The 19055-nt window shown below is 37.7% G+C and overlaps 1 protein-coding gene across 6 annotated transcripts in view; it reads left to right on the plus strand.

Moving 5' to 3' along the window:
* Positions 1-19055, plus strand: part of Tenm1 (teneurin transmembrane protein 1) — a 786931-nt gene that overhangs the window by 193228 nt on the left and 574648 nt on the right. The window contains exon 4 of one of the 6 annotated variants that reach the window (XM_048335936.1): positions 17100-17131. The exons of the other annotated variants lie outside the window; for them this stretch is intronic. The gene's annotated coding sequence lies outside the window, so the exon portion shown is untranslated. The remainder of the gene's footprint in view (positions 1-17099; positions 17132-19055) is intronic. 6 annotated transcript variants of the gene reach the window in all.

Consider the following 19055-nt stretch of genomic DNA (forward strand, 5'->3'; position numbering starts at 1 on the left):
CACCTTTCATCCTAGCTACTTAGGTGTCTGAGATTAGGAGTATCATGGCTCTCCCACACTGAAAAGAAGTAGTGGCAAATGCCTATCCCAGCAATGACAAGAAGCTTAAAAATGGCAGAGTAGTACAGGAAAAATGAGATAGAGGCATGGTTCATTATTAGATTATACCTGCCCAACAAGTGCGAGGCTATGAATTCAAAAAAGGAGCTAAAAAAGTCTGGATAACATTGATCAAAACTCTTGAGACAGTTGGGAGTTAAGGTAAGTATTGAAGTCAGATGTAAAAGCCAGAAGCCTTTGGTTGTTTAAAAACAGGGCCCATACCTAGGTCTTTATCTGGCAGTTGCTACAACAGATTATAATGAAGAAAGAAGTCCTAAAGAAGTTATTTCCTTCTTTTGCTTTAGTTTCACGTAAATTTCTTTGAAATACTAGCACTGAATCTCATCTGTCAAGAAGTTGATTTTATGTGTCAATGAATTTTGAAGTTATTTTGATTTGGAGACTTTGTGCAACACACTGAGCTGTCAGTCTAGCATGGGTTAAGGGCAAGTTTGTCATAAATCAAGATAAGGCTCAGGAAATTCAGAGGTGGCAAGATAATTTTGAGCTTTGGGTGAATCAGTAAGTGAAGCCAAGTAAGTCAGAAAAAGATAAAGTGACTTAAAGGATAGGTCTGGCTGAGAGTCAAGAACACTTGTATTGGGCCAGGATGTTGTTCACTTTCAGTACTAAAATATTGCCAAATTCGAACTTTGATTATGGAGCACTAGAGGAGATAGATATTCGGAAGGGATAGAAATAGTTTGCTAATTTGTGTATTATTGGGTTTTTCTTTTCTATTTTTCTCTTTTATGTTTTTTCTTTCCCTCAAGATAAAAATCTCACATGTATCCTAGTCAGATTTTGAACACAGGATTCTCTTATTTCAGCTTTTTGTTTTTGGTCAGTTGTGGGGCTTGAACTCAGGGTCTGGGCACTGTCTCAGAGCTTTTTCAATCAAGGCTAGAGAGCTCTACCACTTCTGAGCCACACCTCCACTTCCAGTTTCCTGGTGGTTAATTGGAGATAAGAATGTCAAGGGAAACCATGGAGTCCATGTTTCTTTGGGTGTGGCTCACTTCACTTAGTATAATTTTTTCCAAGTCCTTCCATTTCCTTAGGAATGGGGCAATATCATTCCTTCTGATAAAAGCATAGAATTCCATTGTGTATATGTACCACATTTTCTTGATCTATTCATCTAGGGGTATCTGGGTCGGTTCCATATTTTAGCAAGGCAAATTGTGCTGTGATGAACATAGTTATGCTGGTGGCTTTAGTGTGGTCTTGCTTGTAATCTTTTGGGTAGATGCCCAAAAGTGGGGCTGCTGGGTCATAGGGGATCTCTATGTTTAGCCTTTTGAGGAACCTCCACACCACTTACCAACGTGGTTGAACAAGTTCACACTTCCACCAACAGTGTAGTAGGGTTCACTTTTGGCCACATCCTCTCCAGCATCTGTTACTAATTTTCATGATAAAGGACATTCTTACTGGGGTAAAGTGGAACCTCAATGTTGTTTTGATTTGCATTTCTTTTATGGCCAGTGATGTTGAGCACCTTTTCATGTGTCTCTTGGCCATTCTTACTTCCTCTTCAGAGAAGTCTCTTTTTAGGTCTTTAGCCCATTTGTTAAGGGGGCAGTTTTTTCTTTGAGGATTTGTTTAGGGGAAACTTAATTGTTTGAGTTCTACATGTATTTTAGATATGAGGCCCTTGTCTGTTGTATGGACAAGGAAGATCTTCTCCCAATCTGTGAGCTTTCTAGGTTTCCCTCATTGTTAATACTTAGTACACATTTAGGATAGTCCTATTAGAATATGACAATAGTTCAATGGCTATGTGCATATGAACACATAAAATGATGCGAAGTGAAATGAACTCCAAGTTATGGAAATAAGTGGTTTAATACTGTCATCATTTTCAGGGCTCCATATGAAACTATGCCACTTTCTTTTGTCTTTTTCCTCCCGGGTTTTACCTTTGATGTCATTGTTACTGATTCCTGTACCCTGTGTATTGTATATATGTTTATTGGAACTAGGGAAGGGAAGGAGAACATCATAATGGAGAGACAAAGGGTAAAAGGTGAACCAATGCAACAGCAATACTTATACAACTATATCCATAATCCAACTGTAAAACTCATAGTGGGGAGTGGGTTGAGGGGGATAAGGAGGGAGAAAAACGAGGGAGGAGGTAACAAGTTTGATAAGAAATGTACTCACTGCCTTATGTGTAAAACTATAACCCGTCTGTACATCACTTTGACAATAAATAAATAAATTATTTTTTAAAGAATGTCAAGGGGACTCTTCTGCTCAGGCTGGCTTCAAACTATGATCCTCAAATCTCAGTCTCCTGTGTAACTAGGATTACAGGAGTGACCCACAGGAGCCCAGTTTAGCCTTTTTAATAGCATGGATTGTACTATGTGCCACTTCTCCTGATTAGTAATAGGTACAATGATATAATACAAGGACAAGATTCTGTAGGAACCCAGTTGAGAAGACCTTCTTTACTCATTATGCAAAGGTTTACTATGTATTTACTATTTTTCTAGACACTAGATCCAGGTGTTGTGGTTGTGAATTTTTAAAAATTATGGCTGCTGCTTTCCTCAACATTACAATTTGGGGACAAAATATTAAGCAATTATGGTTATAAATAACTTAATCCTTCTGGTACCACAGAAACTTTCATAAAAAGTACAGCCTGGTCTTTTTACCTTACTTGGTTGTATGTATTTGTGTAGGTGTGTGTGTGTGTGTGTGTGTGTGTGTGTGTGTGTGTGTATACACAGGCACACTAAAACAAACTGCTTTATCAAAAATACAAAACAACCAAGTAAACCCACCCTCAAATCAAATGGCTACACACAAACTTCCCAGTGCATAGTGGTGATGGGACACTTTCAGAAAATATATACTCTTTCTACCTATCCTTCTCATTTTGACACCACCCTTACTTACTTTGCATTGTTATATATTATTTTAACGATATGTTTCTTTTCCCCCATAACTACCTTTCAAGACTTTAAAATCATAGATATGCTTGTTTACCAGTGCCTATCATAGGTCTGTTGGAGATAGTTTCATAGATGTGTGTAGATTCTTAAATAGTAGATAGTAGAGCAGATTCCAAGTAAGTTGAATCAAAGATAACTAAAGCACAATGTACTGCTTAAAAAAAACATTATTATTATAGCACAAATACCTAAGGAAACTTGAAGAAACAAGGTTGACTTACCACACAATTCTGAAGATTCAAGGTCATGGTATACAGCTTGGCTCTAGTGGATTGCCTCATGATGGATTGCATCACACGGGAAGAGGTTAACACATGAAAAGTAAAAGTGAGAGAAAGAGCCAGTTTGTGATCTCCCACTACAGCTTTTAAATGACCTACCACTTTTCAAGAACTTCATGATCATCTCTCAACTAGTTTATGTTAAAGATGAAGAAAAACACAGCATTGAGGAAACATAAAGACAATCAGTGGAGCACACCTGACTGAGTCCCACATTTGTTCAGATCATTTGTTGTTGTTTTTCTTTTTCAGTAGTAGGGTGCGAATTCAGGGACTTGTGCTTCCTAGGCAGGTGCTTCAGCACTTGCGACTTCCCACCAGAAATGGTCCCTTAAAACAAATTACAACAATTGGAATTAGACAAAAATGAATGAATGGATGGACAGATAGAAATAAAAGGCAAAGCTACATCTTTTCTTAAGGGATAATCTGGAGAGTACACTTTATTGTGCAGTGTAAGCCTTTGCAGGTATGTTATCAGAAAAGTCTCTTTTAGAATGTAATAACAATACTAATTTCAATTGAAACCAGTGAAGAAAAATAAAGCTTATTCAACTATAATAAATTGAATTCCAGGAGAATCTGTCTCTGGCTGTGATTGGATGCCTCTGGGGATCTCAAAAGTAAGAAACAGGAAACTCAGCATTATGGAGTCAGGAATTAAAGATGAGTTCAAGAAAAGTTTTCTTTTAGAAAATAGTTCTTAAGTGGCTGGGATTATAGGACAGTGAAATAAGAGAACATTATTTGCAACAAGTCTAATATATGCACACTATTTCTCATTTTCTTATTTTTTTATAAACAACCAGATTCAAGCATTTAGAATTCTCTATACAGTTTAGTAGTCTGTGAAAAAAAAGACATATTGCCAATTTTAAAAGCATTTTCTGTTCACATCACAGTCTAACTCAATGTGCATTAATATGTCTCCTCTCATATTTGTAATATGTGCATTTTGGAAATATGATGCTTTTAAAGAGTTCTGGAAATATAAACCTCACAAACAACCTAACCATTTTTGCTCATTTACTAGTTTTTCTTCTTGACATAAATAAAAAGATGATTCCAGCACTCAGGGAGTTTGTAATTCTCAGCCATAAGTTTCAGGTCAAGTTTCAAGTTTCAACATTTTCATTGCTGTAGGTCAGATAGTATTTTCTATTATTAAAACCATACTCTTGAAGACAAGCATAATTTTTGTAGCTTACTTGTAAATTTGTAATGTTAATGACTTAGTTTATACTGAACATGAATAATAAACTATTACCTATTAAACCTGGAAAATACCGGAAGTTACTAATATGATTTACAGTGCACTGCAAAGCTGAAAATCAGTATTAACTTACATTTTAGAGATTAACAGTAGAGTACTATAAACAAATATTTAATTAAGGAAACAGGAAGCATTTTGTATGGAACTATTATGTGTAGAAAATAGTTCTGTACTAACCAGAAAGCTTATGCTTTTAAAAAAAAGTATTGGCATTTACTGAATTCTACCTGAAGATCTTGTCATCCATTTGAAAGACAATAAGGCTTATCTACACACTTCTGATCGCTTTTTTCAATTCTTGCCAGGTTGCCCTATGTTTAAAGCAAGGTCAGTGGGAGGGTCTTTACTCATGGGAGAGAGAATTTGAAGTATCTGTGTTACTATTTTTTCTTTCCTTAGATGGTCTTTGTAGACCAAGACATTTATTAGTGGGCCTTGACAGATCCTTAAAACTTACAATATGACCCTGGAAAGATAATAGGCTAACTTTAGATCAAGTTCAAAGTCCTCATTCAGCAATCCCCTCCCCCTATAATCGGTACTCATCATCCTATGTTGTCTCATAGTGCTATTCTTTATTAACATGGGCTTTGGTGGTTGCTTAATTTAAAATGGACCTTAAGAGGTCTACTGTTTCATTTGAATTAAGATGTTTTTCAACTTACTTTTATTAGTTAATCAAATTCAGATTCCAGTACATGGCATAGTAAGTATTGAAATTTAAATTGTTCTTCAAATGCAGTTCAACTCTACTTCCTTCTATGAAGCCCTTGACAGTTAATCTAGTTCATGCTATTCCCCACACATTAGAGCATCTGTATACTTCAAATATGTCTGCACTTGGATGTCTACTATATAAGAATATTATTCACTAATGATCTTACATAAAATATATACTTCGAAATGTATAAGCCATTGGTCTTAGTATAAACATTACATTTTAATTACATTACATTACATTTTAATATGCTCACACATACTAGAACCAGCAATGAGAAAATTCAGAAGTTTTCTTCTAGTTAAATTATTATGGAATTGAAAGATGCTGTCTGTGTTACAAAAATGGAGGAGAATGGAAAAGAATAGAATAGATTTGGTTCTCAACAAACTAGGACTGTTTATTACCAGTGAGAGGCACAGACCTTCCTGCATGTACGGAAGCTGTGCAAGCAGCTGGATTTGGGGTCAGACTTATATACATATTAACAAAGAAGAAGAAAACAAATGGATAGGCTAAGGTTTCTTGGAGGCCAAGGGCAATATCCTTGGCTAGGCCCAGAATGGAATGCTCCATCTGGGATGAGAGGGCTTTCCGCTAAGTAAAGGTTGGAGGGACCTGCCAATGGACAAGCATGTGAGTGCACAGCTGGTGTTTTGCTTTACCTGGGAGAATAAGACAGGAGTCAATCCTTCATATTCCATCTTTACGTACATAAAATGTCTGGGCCAAGAGGGGAAATGCAAGTCATTTATACAGGGTTTTAGGATACATAAAAAGATTGGGCTGAAAAGGGAACGAACGTGAAGTCATGAGGAAAAACAAAACCATTTCCATCATTTGAAAACCTGAAGGAATATAAAAAGTTGAGGGATGTCATGATCATTTCTGGCTACTTCTTGTTGACATGGGGGCACTGAGGAGTCACTGGAGCTTGGATATGCAGGATCCAGGTCAGCACTGGGCAAGACCAGGCATTGTAATCAATGAGTCTTGTTGCCTGCAGTAGGATGGCCTTGACTTGCTCCCAGGTTGTGTCCTGAGTAAAAGCTGTTATCCGGTGAATAGAAACTTTGGGAAAATGTGGGATCAAGCAAAAGGCTGACATGGTGGCAGAACCAGTTGATATGAATGACACAAGAAAGCACACCCTGGTACAAGACAGAAAAGTTACATTTGGAGCATAAGCCCAATTGTAGCCCATTGCAGTGAAAGAGGAATTTTCATATAACTGGACTAGGGGCAGGAAAGGATAGAGAAGAGCATGATGGACTAGTTAAGAATCTAGAGCTGGATTAGAGTGATTAAGGGCTCAATGGGAGTCCTTGATCATTTCCTGTAACTGGACTGTAGGCATGTGTGTGGACTATGGAGTATGTGGAGTATGGATGAGAGTCCCAGAAGGTGCCAAGATAACCTATCCTAAGTCCAAGATTCATTATAAATAGGAATAGCAGGTATCAAGGGCAAGAATGTAAATTCTTGTGCAATTATAAGGTAGATAGTTAGAATAGTATATAGACATGCTTATTAACTATTTACTTTTGATCATCTGCCTTTACAAAAAGTGATTCCATTTAGGATTCTGGGAAGTTTTTTCCAACTGCCTCTGAAAGAAAACTTTGTCCTGGGGGTGCCTGCTTCTATCTGGGATCCCTTTTGTCGGTCACATGACTTGAACCTCAGGGCCTAGGCACTGTCCCTGAGTTCTTTTGGTTAATGCTAGTACTCTACCACTTTGAGACACAGCACCACTGCCAGATTTCTGCTGGTTATTTAGAGATAAGAGTCTCACAGGGACTTTTCTACCTGGGCTGGCTTCAAACTGTAGTCTTCAGCTTAAATGAGCATTTGTCAACAGCCCTTTACTCCAATTGAATCAACAAGGAGATCAATAGAAATAGCTTTTAAGCAGGGTTTACCTGGAACTTGTTAAGAATATAAGCTAAGTGTGACCAATAATTACTTGCAAGAGTTATTTATCCCTCTGTGGGTCAACTAAATGCTGCATAGGATAAGATCTGTAATGACAAACTCAGTAAAATGAGAGTTTTGAAACAGCAACAGATTAAACAATCTAGTTATTTTTTAACTGAACATAGCACATTAAGATACTAATTAAGATTGAAACCACTGTCAGCTTACTTGAGAAACAAATATTAAACAATGAAAAAATGGCATATGAGTTAAAAGGTGTTCATTTGAAGGACCTTGGCATAAACAGACATTTAAGTGAACTTTGATTTAGTTGCCACACTGGTTTTATGTGACAAACATAATAGTGGACAATTACTTTCATAAATGGACATAAACAATGAGATAGTGGTTTTCAGTGTAGTTTACAGCCAACTTAATTATATTCCAATTGTACTCATAAGATCTATCTTTCAAGACATATTCATACCATCTGCTACATCTAAGAAAATTCTTACATTACAAATTCTTTATTATCCAAAGGAAACCATTTTTGTTTCCTCAATTCCTTTTCTAAGGATTTACTAACTTTCCCATTTACATTTCTCCTTACTGGTTTTCTCCATCACAGCTGGCTAGAGTAAGTTTTGCCAGAAAGGAAACCCGCCACTGGTTCAGACATAAAGGAGTTCTTTTGGGGGAAAGCAAACTGCCAGCCCACACAAGATGGACATGTGGGGAGACAGAGTGGAAGGAAGAAGAGAAAAAGAGAGAAAGAGCAAGGGAAAGTAAGAAGAGGAAAGAGAGGAGGAACCGTGTTGATCCGGATTATATAGGGAAAGCTGGGAGGTATGGCCAGGTGGATTGGATGTGACCTCAGAGAAGGGGGAGATAACTGCCTCCAGGTGTGCCAGTTACTTAGTTAATGCACTGGGTGCAGACATAAACCTGTGGGGGGCATCTGCAAGGAGCCCTCCCAGTGGCAGACCTTACAGCTAGTAGTGTGTCTGGGTGTCATTCCTTTTTTCTACTTCTACTGATAAAGATTTTTGTCTTTTTAACAAGCAGCACAGTTGAGTCACACCATGATGACAGATTTTATGCATTAAGATGAAGCTATTTTGAACATGTTCACACACACACACACACACACACACACACACACATACACACTTGTGCATGTAGTTTCAAGGCATGCTTAGGTTTTTAAAAAGTGAAAATTGGCCATGAGGTGTTTTTTTTTAATTCCAATGGCCCAAAAACTTGGCCACTGTATGACAGAACCACGTGGTCAGTGTTGGAAAAACAGGCAACACCAAACAAAACAAAGTACAAGGCTAAACTCAAGCCATGAAATGTCTGCCAACAACAGATTTCAACAGATTCTGTATGTTTAAAGAAACATTGATAGGACTGGGAATATGGCCTAGTGGCAAGAGTGCTTGCCTCCCATACATGAAGCCCTGGGTTCGATTCCCCAGCACCACATATATAGAAAATGGCCAGAAGTGGCGCTGTGGCTCAAGTGGCAGAGTGCTAGCCTTGAGCAAAGAGAAGCCAGGGATAGTACTCAGGCCCTGAGTCCAAGGCCCAGGACTGGCAAAAAAAAAAAAAATGGTAACAAAAACAGAACAATTTTAGTCATGAGAGATCTCAACATATGAATTGACCTTTGAACACCTAGATTAGTGAAGGTGGAAGATGGAAGAGTGTGGGTCATGTGAAATCCCATCATGTGGCCTTTGTCTCTTCCTAGGTGTCAGTCTCCAGGACTTACAGAGAGAATGGTTGGGGAGGGCAGGGAAGGATCCTCCTGGGAACCTTTTTGCAGCCTCCTTAGAGGACTTAGTCTTAAAGGAGAAATTAAGAATCCAGATTCTGAAGTATGCAGACTCAGGAAAGAAAAAGGGAATAGATTAGTGTTTGAGTCCTGAAGGCAAAAAGATGAGGTTTGTTTTGGGTATACTCCCTGTCTAACTGCTAATGTTTGGGTGGGGAAAGGAGAAAAGTAAGATAGAGAAGCTGGCCACAGCGAGTTTGCCAGCCAGCCACTGTCAGTGATAGAATTCAAGCGGGTGGGATAGCTTGTACAAAGAAAGTTTCTTTACCTTTGTTAGGCTTTCACCGACCCCCACTCAGCCACACAGGTAGAACAGGGGCAAAGGTCCACAGGAGATATTTGCTCCAAGCAGACAGTTTTCACTTAGAGAATACAGACCAGCTTCAGAGAGGAAAAATGTAGTTACAAGAGCAAGGATGGAGAGCTCGTGGGCTCATGGGCTCATGGAACTTCTGATCCAGGAAGGATAACCTTTAAGAGGGAACCTAGAGGGGTTCCCTGTGACCCAGCCTGCATCTCATTCTCAATGGTTCCAGTTAAAGGGCTGTCAGTGTGAATGGAGGTAATTTAATGGTAAATGATCTCTGTTCTGGAGGTTGTCAGAGAGAGAGAGAGAGAGAGAGGAAGGGAGGGAAGGAGGGAGGGGGAGAGAGAGACAGAGAGAAAAAGAGAGTGAGAGTGGGGGAACTTGCTACAAGACAAGGAAAGTTACATTTCTAGAGCAGATATCTGGTAGGCTTGTGGCAGAGGACTTGGTGAACAGGGAAGGGGGAGGGGACTGGCAGGCTCTGGAGTGGAGGTTAAAGAAGGACTTGGTGGACAGAACAGGATAAGCAGATGGGGCATCTCTGGAGCAGAGGTAGAGGACGGTTTGTGTATAGGGGACCTCAGACCCCTTACTGTATTATTGGAGAATTGGTTTAAACAGTTGAAGGTTTGGATTTCAAGCCAACAGTGGCCACTGTTTAAATGGTAGTTGGGCCAGATTTCAGTAAACAAACAAGTCAGTTTTCACTGACTGTAAATCAGTCAGCCAGAGAGTCTTGAGATTAGACCAATGGATGTCTCTGGGAGACAATTTGGAACCCATTTTTGAAAATTTAGTAGGACTATGGAGTGACCTACCCTACCACTTCCGACATCGCAAGGATTTTGGAAAGCAAATGAATGGACCAATAACTAGGAGAGCGTGTTGCCAAAGTCCTAACTAAAGTGTCATGGGAACACCAAGGGAGAGACTCCTGAAGTCTCTAGGGACGTCACAGATAGGAAGGGAAGGACTCCTGGAGTCCCTAGGTCCATATCAGGTGCCTCCACCATGGAACATGGCTACTTACCTCATCTTGAGGACTTTTGGGTGGTGGGTAGAGTCAGTCAAACTTTGAAGGGCCTCCTCCATGGAAATCAAGAGTCCAGGGAGAGAAGAAAGGTAATAGTAAGCACAGGGCGGAACTGTGCTCCTGATGGAGAGAGGCTTCTGAAGGAGGAGGACTGCAAATGGCCAGATGAGAGGCAGCCAGAAGATGGATGTTCTCACAGCAGAGGGGACCCAGTTACTCCTGATATTTCCCTGCTCTTGAGTTTGGCACCATATGTTAGGAAAATAGAGGAGAATGGAAAAGAAGATCAGACTCAATTCTCTGCAGGCTAGGATTATTTAGTGTCACAGACCTTCCTGCGGGTATGGAAGTTGGGCAAGGGGCTGAATTTGGGGTTGGGATTATATGGGTCTTAACAAGGAAGCAGAAAATAAAAAATAGTCTATGGTCTCTTGGGGTCAAGGTGTCCTTGGCCAGACGGAGAATGGAACGCTCTGCCATGGCATGAGTGGGCTCTCAGGTAAGCCAAGGTCACAGTGACCTGCCAGTGGAGAAGCATGAGAGCATATAACTGGTGTTTTGCTTGACCTGGGGGAATAAGTCAGGAGTATATCCTTCAATCTCTGCCCTGGAATTTGGAGAAAAGGCTTTCAGAATAAAATTTCTATCACATTTCTTCATGTCACATCATGTCCTTACTTCCAAATGAAATTTGTTTTAGCTTGATAACTCATTTTATTTGACTGACTTGATTTCAACAGTTTTCCTCTTAGATACTTAGAACATTTAAATTCTGCCTCCAAAAAAGATTTTTTTCCACTAGCAAATAGAATAAAACTGTGTTTCTTGTTTAAAACACAATTACTAAAGATGAGTTCTAAAAGTATTTTCAGCAATGCAATCAGTGTATGGTTCCCTAGGGTGACTACTTTAAAGAAAATATGAATATAGATAGATAGATAGATAGATATAGATATAGATATAGATATATAGTCTATCCATGTAAATTGTTTGTCCACTAGTACTTGTAGTAGCATGTAGCACCAAACAAATTAAAGTAAAGAGATAATATAGAGAAGAAGACCTGAGTACAAGGAAAATTTTCAAGGAAAGGCGGGATTTCAATAGTCTTTGAATGATAGGTGAAGACGTAAGTTTGATTAAAGCACAATGAGGAAGGCCAGTAACAAGGAGGAATATGTGTGTGTGTGTGTGTGTGTGTGTATACATATAAAGTCATGATCATTGTGTTTACATGAGATATGTATGTATCAAAGTCAATATCTAAGTTTTTCTGCTCTAACCAGAATGCAACCTCAGAAGCAGTACTAAACTTACTTCACTGTGCCTCATATTCCCCATAAATCAAATGGTTGCAATAAAGTTTATTTTATAAAATGTTCTTCAGATTAAATGAGAATATATGGAAATCAATTATACATTGAGTTTGTTCTGCATTAAGTAGTCACACAATAAAGGTATTGTCATTGTTACTGCTATAATTACTTGGAAATACTTGTTTGTGTCTACCATCTTTGCTCACTTCCTATAACTGAATTTTATGTTTTAGACCACAGAACACATATTCCTGCTAAATCACATATAGCTTGTTTCTAAGCTTACTCTTTTGTTCAAAACCTCCTAATAGCTTCCTATTCAATTGTGTTAGAGCTATAAACCCTTTGAAGGCAGTGTCAAGGCTTATGTCCTATTATTTTCCTTGAAGTAGGGCACTAAACTTCTTTATGGCATCAGTATCATATAAATTATATTAATAAATAATAATGATACTATATAGGCTGTATCAAAGAATAGGAAATTGAAAGTGGAAATCTCCTTCTCTGTTAAAAAAGAACTATTTTAAATTCACATGATGACTGGCTATAATGCAGAACCACCTGTGAAGCAAATGGAAAACTCAACTCTTCTAAAATGCGCATGGTCAACTGACACCATTAATAAGCAAACTCAGGGATCACTGCGTTGACCTTGTATATAGATGAAACAATAGTTTAAGAGATGGAAGCTTTCCAGTGGTTTAAAAAATGGTCAGAGGTTGTTCTACTTGAATAACCTTACTATCCATGTTGAAAATGGGACAAGGGAGCAATCAAATCTAAAGTAGAAAATTACAGCCCAATTTGTTTCCAGGTCTCCTCTGTTTCTCCTTTTGGAGTCTAAAGCCACTGCCTTAACACCAGCACAAAATGTACTAGGAAATGAGAGACTTTGGCATTTGACAGAGCACACTGTTCAAGTTCTTATCATTCACTTGACCTACATTAATGGCAGCATTCATGACAAGAGAGTAGCAGTAATGTTAAAGCACATTAAACTGAGACCTTTCCTCTCTTTGGCATTATGTTCTCTTGAGATTTCTCGTTACCAAAAGAAATGAAACAACCAAATCACTATGTACATCTGTGTTTGTTGATACTTGACATTTGGTTTTAAAGTGAGATTTAGGAGAACCCTTGTTTAATGTGGATTGGACTCTCCTGTGCATCAATTTATTGGCTGCTGTTTAGATTTCATTTCTACAGTTGAACGTCCAGTAGCCTCAATGTAAGATTAAAAGACTGGCATCCTTAATTATATACACCACATTATACACCATTATTCACATCATTCACCTTGAAGAGTAGAATTAACAATATCTCAGGACCACAGAAAAATGGCACTCTCTGTCAGATAATTGAGTTGGAGTAGTTCTGGAATATTATTGCAATTGCCATTGTTTCACAGTTATATTCATTATTCTTTCAATGAAGACCTTCCATAATCTATCCCTGATTTGCCTTATTATTTCCTAAAATCCACTGCACATTCACTATACATGATAGTTGGTTAACAAATCATATTCCTCCTTGGTACTGGTCTTCCTCATTGTGCTTTAATCAAACTTATGTCTTCACCTATCATTCAAAGACTATTGAAATACTGCCCTTCCTTTAAAAGTTTTCCTTGTACCCAGGTATCCTCTCTAAATTATCTCTTTTCTTTAATTTGTTGTGCTACATACTACATGAAAGTACTAGTGGACAAACAATTTACATGGAGAGACCTTTTTAACAAGACATTGATGGTGACTTGGGCAAAGATATGATCCTATTATAGATATATAGCTTCCAATTGGTGTAGCACAGTAGGTTAAGCTCAAAAACAAAAGATACTGAGTTATGTGAGGGATTGATTGGTCTGCTATACCTTCAAAATGTTTTTTTCAATGACTACATATAGCCCTTTATGAAGAGAGGGTTCTAAGTACAGAGGAATTTCAGGATTAAAATGTCCATTGAATTTCATTAGAAACTGCAGCAATATTATTCTGGGAGGATAATAGCATGGTGGGTTTTTTTTGGTGGGGGGGATGCTACTTGACTTTTAGCTGTAATGGAATCAGTAAATCCTTTCCTGATTTAACATGGAATCTGTTGGTAAGCATCTGTTGGGTTTCTAATCTTGAAGACCAGAAAATAAAAATGAAATTTCAACAGGAGAATCTATTTTTAGGAGTGCTGTTTTAGGCATATGTTTTCCTATGAACTACGCAGAACCCAACTTCATGTGTAAAACTAATACAGGATAACCTCAAGAAATTTTGGCTTTGTGACATGAAAATATGTTCTAGGACTTAAGAGAGTTTTGTAAAAAGATAAGCCAGAGAGTTAATATGGAGAAGGATTAAAGAATTTCAAAGATCCAGAACCATTGTACTTTAGTCATATAACTTGGATTTTCTAAAGAATTGCATAATTCTAAGATTTTGCCATTAAAATTCCATTTATTTCATAAAAATTAACCCTTCCACAAGTAATTTTTCCAAAACATCCATTTCATTCATTTTCTTTATTTTTTCATTTAGCTTTAAAAATATACAAGTACATACATTTCAATTTACATTTTTAAAGGAATAATAGCATTTTCTTTCGCCCATACAAATTAATAACAATTTATTAGTCTGTGTTTCTCTATATTTACTATTTTGAAGACAATGAAATTCAAACACTAGGGTCAGCAATCAGGAAAGTGTTGGGAAATTTTTCAAAGCAATTTACATTTTTCAAATGAAAAATGTTCCATCAAGCTGGGTGCTGGCTGCACACACCTATAATCCTAGCTACTCAGGAGGTTAATATCTGTGGATTTGAGTTTAAAGCCAGAGGGGCAGGAGAGAGTCTGTGAGACTCTTATCTCCAATTAGCCCCTCAGAAAATGCCAGAAGTGGTGCTCTGGCACAAGTGGTAGGGCACTATCCTTGAACAAAAAGAACCTCAGGAACAAAACCCAATCCCTGAGTTCAATCCTCAAGACCAGCAAAAACAAATGCTCAAGTTTACTTACTTTCACCATTTATTTATATGCTACTCTTTTTTTTTTTTTTTTTTGCCTGTCCTGGGCCTTGGACTCAGGGCCAGAGCACTGTCCCTGGCTTCTTCCCGCACAAGGCTAGCACTCTGCCACTTGAGCCACAGCGCCACTTCTGGCCATTTTCCATATATGTGGTGCTGGAGAATTGAACCCAGGGCTTTATGTATAGGAGGCAAGCTCTCTTGCCGCTAGGCCATATTCCCAGCCCTATGTTACTCTTATTAATAATCATAGCACTGTGTACTTGCTTTCTACGTGGTAGCTGAATTTTGGTTCCCTTAGAGAGACTGCAGTGCTGCCATGTTCCTATATTCTCTTTGGTGAAGAGTGCCATGAAAACATGTAGTATCTGGCAGAAGTTAGGGGGTTTGTTTGTGACCAAGAAATAGTAAATGCTAAACATTCTAATTCTGTACCATTGACCTAAGTAGAAAAAGTATTGTATTAATAATAATTCTGCACTGGGTCTTAGGAAACGTGAATTCTAGTGGTGTGAACATCTGGAAATTCACATCTTCATTTATTAAATTGCTATTAATTGAGATAAGCAAAAGATACTGAGATGAGTATTAGTGGTACAGTAAAGTAAAATACATAGAATTCTTACCCTGATGGAATTTATACTCCAGTGTGAAGACTGACATTATTAAAATAATCCCATATATAAACTGTAATATATGGCATCAATGAGAAGTATATGCAAGAAAAAAATGCAGTGTTATATAAGAGTACGATAGGGCTGGGGATATGGCCTAGTGGCAAGAGTGCTTGCCTCGTATACATGAGGCCCTGGGTTCGGTTCCCCAACACCACATATACAGAAAACGGCCAGAAGTGGCGCTGTGGCTCAAGTGGCAGAGTGCTAGCCTTGAGCAAGAAGAAGCCAGGGACAGTGCTCAGGCCCTGAGTCCAAGCCCCAGGACTGGCCAAAAAAAAAATACTCTGATAAAAAAAGGCTGGGAATATGGCCTAGTGGCAAGAGTGCTTGCCTCGTATACATGAGGCCCTGGGTTCAATTCCCCAGCACCACATATACAGAAAATGGCCAGAAGTGGCGCTGTGGCTCAAGTGGTAGAGTGCTAGCCTTGAGCAAAAAGAATCCAGGGACAGTGCTCAGGCCCTGAGTCCAAGGCCCAGGACTGGCACAAAAAAAAAAAAAAAAAAAAAGAGTACAATACAAGGAAATTGGACCGAGTCATAAAAACTAGAATGAGCTTTCTTGATGAAATGATTCATTAGGAAAGATGTAAAATTAGAAGATCTTAGACCTGATCTCAGGATAATGATGAAGGGGGAGCTGTCAAGGATAAGTCAAATTTTGGGATTAAATATATGGATAGTAAGTTATTCCTTAAAATGGAAACCCTATAGAAGAACTATAATGGAGGGATGAGAATAACAGAGAATATTGATTTTTTTATCATATTTGTTATGCTTGAGTCATTTAAAAACTATTTGGACCTCCATTTAAAAATCCCTGAAATGGTCAGTACTTGAACAAATAATGTTGAGCAAGACAAGCCTAGAATACAGAGAACAAAGGGGCATGGTTTTCTTGATATATGACTGTTAGGGAAAGAGGAGGACAGTAGAGATCAGGTCTGCAAAACAACAAACTTGTTTTCAAATGGTATTTCCACATGTTTGGGTCAGTGACTTTACATTATGTATCTAAAACCAAACAAGTAAGCATAAAAAGGTCTAGAATAAACCTATCAGTGGATCACAATAGCTCAACAGCTATGTATACATGATTATATAAGACGAGGATAAGCAAAAGCAAGTCCAAGAGAAGGACACAGGAGGATTCTACTGTTGACATTATCTTTAAAGTTCTAGGTGAATATCCTGTGGCGTAACCTACATGGTTACTGTATATGATTTTGGTACACTGGATATTGTATATATGCCTAGGGAAGGGAGAGAAAAATGAGGGTGTAAGCTATCACAAGAAATGTATTAACTGCCTTATTATGTAACTGTACCCCCTTTGCACAACACCTTGTCAATAAAATTTAATTTTTTAAAAAAGAGGGAAAAATCCATGAAATAAGGGTGATGATGTATTTTGTAGAGCAGTGTTTGCAAAGTAGAAAGTACTTTTGGCTTTGTGTGACATGCAGTATCTGTTTCTAGTACTCCACTCAGCTATAATGGCTGGCATTAACAATTTTTAGACCATGACACCTGAAACCTACCAATTAATTTGGTCAATGAAATGATATAATCTGTCAATTCAATGAGGAACGGATTGTTATGTGAGTTAATGAGCCAGATTGATAACATTTGACTTTGTCTTTGTCACCCAATAGTTATCTGAGATCCTTTGCCTCATCATCCATTGGTATGTATTTTTCTTACGGCCAATGCTCAATAAATGCTTATGTGGGGGTAGGGTAGAAGACGCATCGTATAACATACATCCAAAGCTCAACACATTAAGGTCTTCAGTAATTTGCATATTTGAAGATAAAACAATTTTCTCTTCAACATTAACAATGTCCATTCAGGGGTTGATCATACCTTCTATAACAATTGTACAAAATGAAAAGTACACAGGGTATGGAAATTGGTTGAAAAATTGACTATCTCAGAAAAATGTAAAACTTTTAATCAAATTATACCCATTACTCCTTCTTCTGAAATACTACTCTGCTTTCATTCCTTATGGCTTGTTATCATGAGTATATAAAAATATATGAAATATATGAAAATATATGAAAGCTAAGCCTAAAACCAAATATATTTTTCATGAAAAAACTTTGAAATCGAGACAGGTAAGTTGACATTTCTGTGATTTATTTAATGAGAGACCTTATCCTATGTGTTGAATTATCCTTCTTTAATATTTATGGAACCCTAAAATGTAGCATGGGAGGAAGGAAAAACAATTTGGAAAGTTTTAGTTTATTCTAATTATGAGCAAGAATTTTAATGGTAGCATTGAATAAAGCCATTAACCTTGCCCATTATGTCTACAACATGTCCAACATTAGAGGATCTTCTATTGGTTAGATTTCATTATAGTAAAAAAAAATGTCCAAAAGAATCAACTGAAAAGGAGCAAAGACTTGTCTATAATTTCAGAAGTAATCCATACTTGATCTATTGCCCTTGTTTTGTGAGGCAAGGCAAAACATCATGGCAGAGAGGCATGATGGAGGAAAGTTGCTCCCTCATGACAGCCATGAAGCAGTGAGAGAATGGGGTTGAAAACAAAATACCCCTTTCGAATCATAGCCTTCCATGTCCTACTATCTTCAACTTACCCCACCTACTAATAGTGCATTCAGTTAACAGTTTATTCACTTAATCCATTGATGAGGTTAGCACCATCAAATTCTAATTTTATGTCAATAATGTCACTAGTCTGGGACCAAGCCTTCAACATATGAGCCCCTTTCATTTTATACCCAAACCACAACAAAATCTAAATTGTGTAGCAAAATATCTGGAAACCAGGAAGACACACAGGAATACGAAAACCAATTACAGAGCTTCATGAAGCTCTTGATAGTCAAGAATAAACATGTTACTGTCCTCAGGGAAGGCCAAGAACACATTAAAATCCCAATAACCAAGCAAATATGTATAAAGGAAGGTGAGCAATAGATAAAGGTATCTTGTAGTCAGTAAATGTCACATCTATCAGGAGATAGTTATCTAACTGGAGATTGGAGCCAGAGTTTTATTCCCTAGTGGATTTGGAGTGAAGGTATTACCCTGACCTTTGAAGAGATATAGTTTTAAGCAAAGGACTTACTAGGAGGAAAAAGGGAGAGGACTCAGTTCTTTGATAGCAGGATAGCCTAGCATTCCTAAGGCTGGAGGTATGTTTACCCTATCCCCACAAGTAAACAAGGCAGAAAAACAAGGACTTAGTACTTGGGACTGGAATAAAGGTTGACATTTTCTTTTAAAGGAATAATGCTAAAATACTAAAAGAGACCTCAGAGTCAAAAAAGATATATCTGCAAAGCAATTTTGATGTTAAATGATTAAATCCCTTAGATTTTAAACTTTTTAATTCCAAGATTATTTTTAATCAACAAGATTGGTCCCAGATTTGAGGAAAGGAGCATTGAACATTAATGTAATGCCTTAACTATGATCATATTAAAATGATATGGAGGTAAGAATCTATATATCCTAACATTATCACAAAAATTGGAATCCCAATTTTCCATCAATCATTTCCCTAATAATTATGATAGAAATACAGTCAGTCATTAGAATCAGTATATTACATGAACTTTGTCTCTCTCCTC

This window comes from Perognathus longimembris, chromosome 28, assembly GCF_023159225.1.
Source record: "Perognathus longimembris pacificus isolate PPM17 chromosome 28, ASM2315922v1, whole genome shotgun sequence".
Classification (NCBI taxonomy): Eukaryota; Metazoa; Chordata; class Mammalia; order Rodentia; family Heteromyidae; genus Perognathus; species Perognathus longimembris.